At 27.1% G+C, this 8,865-nt stretch overlaps 1 pseudogene; it reads right to left on the minus strand.

Annotated features, from left to right (window-relative positions):
- Nucleotides 1–539: 539 nt before the first annotated feature.
- LOC107171325 (uncharacterized) lies at nt 540–7,804 on the minus strand (annotated as a pseudogene).
- Nucleotides 7,805–8,865: the final 1,061 nt, after the last annotated feature.

An 8,865-nucleotide genomic window follows, 5' to 3' on the forward strand; every position in this document is an offset into this window, starting at 1 on the left:
TTTACAAAATTGGTGGTCCACACAACTAAAAAGGTTGGGAGCCGCTGAATTATAACATATTACATAATATGTATAATTTTAATATTATAATTAACGTTATTACATTCACATAAATATACATAATATTATAATTTATAGGTTAGAGATCAGTGGCGTACCTAGGCATCTCTTACGGGGGGGGGGGGGGGGAATATATTTTTACCTAATCTTAAAATTTCTCTTAAAAATTTACGTCACAGCTAATCTAACTTAACGGAAATTTAATACTTGTAAAATACCTATTAATATAGTATAATGCATGTTATAAATAATTTTATTATAATTATAATTTATAATAAAAACAAAAAATAATAATATAACAATGGACATATCTCATATAGTCATATATTGTTATTTGTCACATATAGGTATCACAGGTACGCCACTGTTAGAGATGTTGAAAAAAAGTAATGAAATCTAAGTGTAATTACCAATTCAAAATATTTATATATTTTATTTATAAATTCTTATACTTATATAGTTACACAAAAGTAATCTGGTTAGTCACGTAGACATCGGTTTCGATCCATTCTTGAGTCTATTAACTCGGGTAACATCGCTTCAAAATAAAATTTTTCTAATGATAATTTCATTTTGGTTTCAAAAAAATTATCATCTCTTAAAATTGTTTGGTATATTATACCTGTTAACATAAAAAAAAATAGAAAAAAATTGTACATTAATTTATTATTACTAATATTAAATTGCATAATTTAAACATAATAAATTACCTTTAGGTGACCATATTATAAAATAACAAAACAATCTTTGAGTTATTTGTAATTGGCCCATAACTTGAAAATAATACTTGTCACTTGTTTTTAATTATAAATTACATTGACTGTCTAGAGTTGCAAACTTTAATTTTCCAGTTTCTATTGCTTCTTTTGGAGTTAAATGTTTGATTAAAGAGGGACATTTTATTTCAACTATACCGTTAGTATCTAATAGTCCATCAGGACTAGCTGCTAAATACGGCAGTTGTTCATGAATGAAAAGGCCAGAATCTTGAATTTTGAATCCTGATAATTTTTCAAACTCTGTCTTCGCAAAGGGTTCGTACTCAATACCATATTTCGTATGCTCATTACCACAAAATGTATTATACAAGATAGATTTTATTGTATTAGCTCTAGAAGTCAACGGTCGAAGTTTACAAATGGTTCCAAAGTGTGACGCGGTTAAACGAATTCGTCGTTCTTTATGCCATAATTCACATTCCGATTGAAGTGTAGTCGATTTTTCAATGAATTTAATTTCATCACTATTTTTTATAATTTTATTTGTCATAAATTCCAATTTATGTTTTTCATAATCATCTTCATCCATATCCAATTCTTCACAAATATTTTCTTCACAATTGCCATAGTCTTTATCTGCAGCTATGTTAACTTTAGTAACTCGTCTACTACTTGGTTTAAACATAAGTTTCCTTTTCACTTTACATACTTTCAACCTCTGTTTTCTACTTATAAAACGTTTGGTAAAATCACCTGGGCTTACATTGCAAATTGTTTTATGTAAAATACTTATTGATTTTGGACCTGCATTGTACGACAACACTGCAGCTGAACATCGCGCTTGATACGAACCTTTATGAGAAAAATGTATTCTCTTACCACCTACATATTTAGCAACAACACTATTATAGCTCTCGACCGAATTATTATTTACACTATAAATCAAGTTCGAGGAATGATGAGCTAATAAATTTCTTGCCGACAAAATATCAGCCCAAAGTCCAGATTGTTCCATATCTGGAACATAGTTTTTATTAGTTTTTTCATTTTTATTTTTACAAAAATATGTAGCACAGTTTACGTGATTTCCAAAAACATGATATGGTCCATTCATAATATCACATTTTAATAAATTAACTCTTTCATTATGTGTTCCATCGTTTCCTTTTCTATATTCTATTGCCTTAGTAACTGCACAACGTAGTTTTTGTAAATTGTTTCGCAAAATATTCCTTTGGTCTCCAGGCACAATTTTTCCACTGCTACATTTCCTTTTCCCCGCAATATCACGCATTCGATTTATATAATTACGTAAAACATGGTTTCTACATTCTATTTTTTGAATCATTATATCCGGACCATAAGGTTTAGCAAGTTGTAATTGTTTACTAACACTGATATCACCATCGCCAATTAATTTATGATATATAATATTATGCATTGATAAACTTTCTTTGAACCCTTCAACTATGATATCTGCCTCCATAGAAGTAGAAGTAGAATCCCAATTTTTATAAATTTTGTGTTCACGAACTATTTGTTTGTTTTTTAAGTCTCTTTCACATATGATACAGTACTTATTGCGAACACTCATAAATAAACATTTTTTTGTTCTGTACCCGATTATTGACGCTACACCCGATGAAGCATTGTAATTTGTTCTATACGATCTTTTTGACCAGGCGCCATCGGCAACAACAGTTATTAATGCACGGCCTTGGTCATTTACTTCTCCATTTTGTATAGCAAGTTTTGCCTCCTCAATTCCAGCTAGTCTAATTTCACCTAATGACGCATCAAATAAATGGCTATAAACTTTTTCGTGATATTTTTGATACAAATTATTAGCATAACAAGGCATATCTAGTACTGCTGTAAATTCTTCCAACTGTGAATATCCCTGGCCAGTATTAATAGTGGCTGAAGTAATTGCCATATTAACATCAAGTCCTATCCTATCAGGATCTTCAGAATATATATTTTCAACAGTTCCACATACTAAACATTTGAATACAAAATCACTAAAAAATCCATTTCTTTTTTCATTGACTAGCATCATATTTTCTGAGAATGAACAATCGAAACCCTTATGTTAATACGTTGAATTGATTTTAAAAAGTATGCTATATCAATAATTCTTCTACCACTCAAAAAGTACCTATACAATTTAAAAAAAAAATATTATAAGCAATGGACACATCTACAATTTAAAAATACCTATATACTATATAGTATAGGTAAATTACTCAAAATAGCTATACATATTTTTGTGGGTTATTGAGGTTTTCCTTTTTCGATTTTATAAAAAAATATTAATTTTGTCTAAAACTAATGTTACATAAATATTCTAATTTTATCGTTGTTTAAAATATATTAGAACGTTGAGCCAAGTGATAATTGTATTAAATTTACAATGTGTGTGTGTCTGTTCTTTTATTCTTATTCTTTTATATTCTTATTTTATTTATTATGTCTGTCATCATCATTTCGGATAGTAAAAATTCCCAATAGTTTTCAAAAACGTCAAGAAAAATAAAAATAAATTAGTTTACTAATTATTATTATTATATAATATATATATATATTTATTAGTTTACTAGTAAATTAGTATTACTTTCGACAAAATTCTTCAAATTTACTAACATTTGTAAATTATTTTAATTTAAAACAAAGAATAGTAATAATAATAATAGGATATCAACTTACTCCTCATTTTTCGGCGTGTCGTTTACATCATCATTACTTGATATTTCTAATAACGCGGTTTCATCTTCTCCTGCTATTGATGGGTACGATATATTACAAGTCGAATTATGTAGATTATCAACTGTATTCTCTACAGTATCAATACTAATACTCTATAATATTATATGATAAACAAAAAAATTAATGAAGTATTGTAGTTGGTGAATATTAGGTATACCTAATGAATAGTGATTTATAGAATCATCATTCATAATATAATATTAAATGAAACTTAAAAAATATTTATAAAATTTACAATCAACTTTTTTTATATTTCTATACTCAAAATTTTTAAACGAGTAAGCAAAATAATGTATTGAGTTTACAATGATGTATGTGTTTTTTTCTGTTTTTCGTATACATTTGGGATATAAGGCTAATAAAAATGCTAAACAATTTTAGAATTTAATATGACCATAAACAGCTGAAAACGAGTTAATATTTTTTGAAAATTTGATCAAGTCTAGAGATTAAAAAAAATATGGTGTACATTTCAAGTGTCTGCAGTAAAGTGATTCGTATTTGAATGATATCAAAAAAAATTGATACATATATTTTCATTTCTTAGATTTAAATAGATAAATTTTTGTGAATTTATAACTCAAAATAATTTTCAAATTTTTGTGATTTTTACGATATGAATAAAGAAAGTACTTTTAAAAATATAATATACCTAGGTAGGTATACCTACTATAAAAATACGTTTCTGTACTATTATTGATTAATTGTGATTATTTAAAAAAGCGTGCAATTTTTAATGAGCGTTGTAAGTTGGAATTATGGTGAAAGTCGTAAAAATTTATTATTATATAACCTATATTTAAATTTAATATATCGTTATTTTACGCGATTTCGCAAAAATTTAAATTTCCTACGCTCATAATTTTTTTTCTATATTGATGCTAGAATTTTTTTTACAATTACTTGAAGGACAACTTATGTATAAACTTGTAGGTATTGGGTTTTTTAACATTAGGTATAAATAACAAAAATATGGATTTTCCTTTTCAAAGAGAGGTTGAAGTCAAAAATCAATAGCATTATTTCTACTCAAAAACATTATAAAGTTGTTATAAGTAAAATTTAAAAAAAAATTAAGCGTAAATCCACAAAAGTTTTTATGAAAACTATGATGATGTTGAACAGTCTTCATTATCATTGCTGGGCGTTGGCTTGCTGCCTTATGTAACACCACTAAATTAAATAAATGTTTTTATAATTACCTGAACATCACAATTATGATCTTCGTCATTTTTTTTTTTTTATTGATTGTAAATTTTTCAATCTATATTTTTTCAACTTAGGTGCACTTAACTTTCACCTAGTTTTTTGGCCAAAACGCCAGTCCTTACCCATTTGATAAAATAATAAAAAAAAACACAAAACAATGGAAGCTTACAAACAACTTTACTGATCGGAGTGTTCGAGTGTAGTGTTGAAATCAAATGATTCATATAGGCACCAGGCGGTATATAGATACTTTATATTTAATATATATAATATTATATATATTTATTTATATTTTGTAATATAATATGGGTTGTATTAAATTATGGAATAATATAGTTATTATTGATTATTATTATCCATTAGTGATTTTTCTATATCTATCCAGTAATCCTTATCCGCTAATTGTTTCCAAGAATCGATGTCTTGCCGCACCGAGCAACCGCCGCGCCGCGCGCCGGAAGCAACTCTTACACGCACACGCACGTGTCAATGATTTACGAAAAACGAAAATATATTCTTGTATGCATAACTATAAAAACTACTAAAAGCAGTAGTAAATTACACATACTTCGGATTGTTCGATTTGAATTTTTAATACATGTATGAATTCATTGACAAATAATCTAGGCTTTTTAGGAAGTCGATTTTTGATTTAAAATCAGATATGCTCAAAATAAGTACAAATATAATGCTATTATTTCACAGGATTTTCGAAAAAAATATCTTAACTTTTAGGTCTTTTAAAATTGAAAATCAAAAATCGGCTTCCTAAAAAGCCTAGATATTTTGTCAACGAACTCATACATGTATAAAAAATTTAAATCGGACAATTCGAAGTATGTGTAATTTACCACCGCTTATTGGTCTAAAACGTATGAAAAATACGCGTGCTGCAGCCCCCTTAAGTATACATGCAAGAACTTATATGCATACCTGTATTCTTTACATTATTTGCTTTGCCTGATTTGCTATCCATCACTGTTTTATTACGTTCTTTTAAAACTAAAATTACAAAACTAAATTAAATTAAATATATTCAGTTAAGTATATATGCAAGAATTATGCATTAATTACATGAAACACAAACAAATGCAAGCAATTTTGTATTCATACCTGTTTTTGTTTTGTCTGCCATTGGAGAATCTGAAGAAGAAACAGGCATTGAATCACTATTCACATCATTGATGTTGGCTGTATTAAGTTCATTAGCATCTATAATAAATACAAAATAATTAAATTAATTATATACAGTTAAATAAATTATAAAAATGGCATTTAGAAATTTACTCATTACATTAAAGGGAAATAAATCATAATCAACTCAAACTTTACCATTGTTTACTCGGTCTACCTCATGTATTTCACATTCACAATCTATGTTGTCTTCACCGAAGTAACTTGGCCCGTAATTAGTCGTTATTTCTCTTTCTATATCGATGTCTTTGATTGCTTTTGCGCACCACACTCCCTCGCCCACATACGACCAATCGGTGTTGGGGGAGCAGCTATGGTTTACGTATGCAGCAGGGCCCAAAAACAATAAATCTTTATTGCTTTTGGAACTTCTTAGTATTGAGAAGTCATTTACACCCTTCTGAGAAGAAAAAAAAATAAATTAATAAAAATATACATTTGTTATAAATAATATGGCAAAACATACAATTATATGTTCAGGATAAATGATTGCCGTCTGACCACACAATGTTTTAATGACGGTCCCACGTGGAATAACTTGTTTTGCGACTATTTTTATGTCGTTCACAAGGTTTTTGAATCTTTGATTGATGGTATATGTGTCTTGTACTGATTTTTTGTAAATATCAATTTGTTTTTTAAGTGTATTTAACTCTGTTTTTGTGCTGAATTTAAAGACATCAGCTTTTGTTTTGTGTGTTGCAAAACCTATACAATTTAAAACATCAACTTAACAAGCAATAAAAAATAAAAAAATGAACATCACTTAAGATAATATTAATTTCTAAATTCGATTTTATGTACTTATCTTTTAGACTGTTCCTGAAATATTATATTTTTTCCACTCATTGTCGTACTATCTAGAATGTTTGGCTTAAATTTAAGTATTTTTAAAATGTATACAGTAGCGTACGCAGGATTTTAGTTCGGTTAGGGTTTTACATGAGTAAATAATTTTAATAATAATAAACAATTTAAATAATTTGCTTAACAGTTTTTATATAATTAGTTACCTATAATTTATAACAAATTATAATTAATAATAAATTAACAATTTAATTTATATTAAAAATTACCTACAATTGATCAACTGTGAGTGAAAAAATTTCGGTGGGGGTCAGAACCCTAGAACCCCTACGTACGCCACATGATATATTTAAACTAAAATGAGACAATACTTAAAAATACGTTTGTACTAAATATAGCCTTTTATTAAGAATAAAATGAGGTTTTAAAATTATTTTAAGATCTTATTATTACAGTGAGTGGAAAAAGAATACTATTCCAGTACTTTATAAGTTTAATATAGGTATATAAAAAAAAATTATCACGATACCATATTTTAGGAGGTTAAAGGTTAGATACAAGAATTTTTTGTATATATACAATTAACATTCAAATAAAAATGAACGAAATAAAACGTTTTTTTAAATTTTCCGAAAATTGGGTGTTGAGGAATATTTTCCTTTTTCTACTCAGCCGTTCAATTATATTGTGATATTTAATTTTATATAAATCTAAATATAGAAATATGATAATAATATTATTTAAATTAGGTGCCTACCTATACTTAATTAAATTATTTAAAACGCTATTTACCAACAATTGGCTTTGTATCGTTAACACATTCGCTGCGTCAAACATAACATTGTGATATTTTATATGCGACATAAAAAAATATTTACATTTTAAAATAGTGGCAGGCGTTATGTACAAACGCAACGAATGTGTTGTTGACCGAAGGTGAAAAAATAAATATGAATAAAAAAAATACCTATGTGTTTGTCGAGAATGTCCTCTGTTGCTAAGTCGTCGGCTACTGACAATACAATCGACTTAAGTCTCCTAGGAGGCATAACCAGAAGGAAGTTACATGCGTTACGATACTGCGCTCAAAGGTAAATGAAACATTGAAACAGTATTACACTCATAGACCTTATACTCATAGACGGAGCATCACTGGTTGGCGGGGTTGGGTGGTGCGGTCATAGCTATCACCTTAGCAGTGTTGTCATTTCTGATAACATAAAATATGTTTATTTATTTATATTATTAAGATATTAATGTTGTAAAATAATTATTAGGGCTCGGGATTATGCATTTGCAAATTTCAAATTTGCAAAACATTTGTCCAGAAATCAAATAGAATAAATCTGATTCATTATAAATTTGTTTTGGGGTGTCTGGATTTGAAATTTAAAAGTTTTTTGTACATATTTAAGCATACCTACCTATTTCCAACTTTTTCCTATATATGCATATTTTTAAAAATTTATACTGCATATTTTATCTTTTTTTATAAATTGGAATTTTTTTAATTATTTACATAATAAATTCATTTTGTATATGTATAAAAATTATTAATACAATTATGAAATTCAATTTTCTGTATAAGTATTTGTTTTTAAGGACAGCATTTAAACTAATGAAACTTAAAGACAAAAACCATTATAAATATATTATACCTAACCAAAGTAAAAAAAAGTTAACGGTGATAGATTTTTTGATATTTAAAGCATACTCATGATTTATGTCTTCTAAAAATTGTGAATAACTTACATTAACACACATTTTATATTGTTGGATGCTTAAATAGGTACATATATTTGTGATTTTATGCACATAGTCCCAAGTCCAAAGCCCTGCTAATTATTATAAAAAATAGTCTAGACTGAATATATATTTGTCTATGGTCTAACGCAAGTTATAATTTTAAGTGGTGTAGGTATAGTTATACTAAAATGTAATCCATGTATTATAGCTATATAGGTATTTGATTGTAAGAAATTTTAGTGTAATTCGATTTTGATATTTCAAAATTTCATATTTTTATTAAAAGTTAAAATGCTTATTTATAGAAAATTTAAATTCATACAATTTACATAAAGGTAGTCAACATAAAAATATATATATATAT

The sequence above is a fragment of the Diuraphis noxia genome, unplaced genomic scaffold (assembly GCF_037042655.1).
Source record: "Diuraphis noxia isolate RWA-SAM2 unplaced genomic scaffold, SU_Dnox_SAM2 contig0001, whole genome shotgun sequence".
Lineage (NCBI taxonomy): Eukaryota > Metazoa > Arthropoda > Insecta > Hemiptera > Aphididae > Diuraphis > Diuraphis noxia.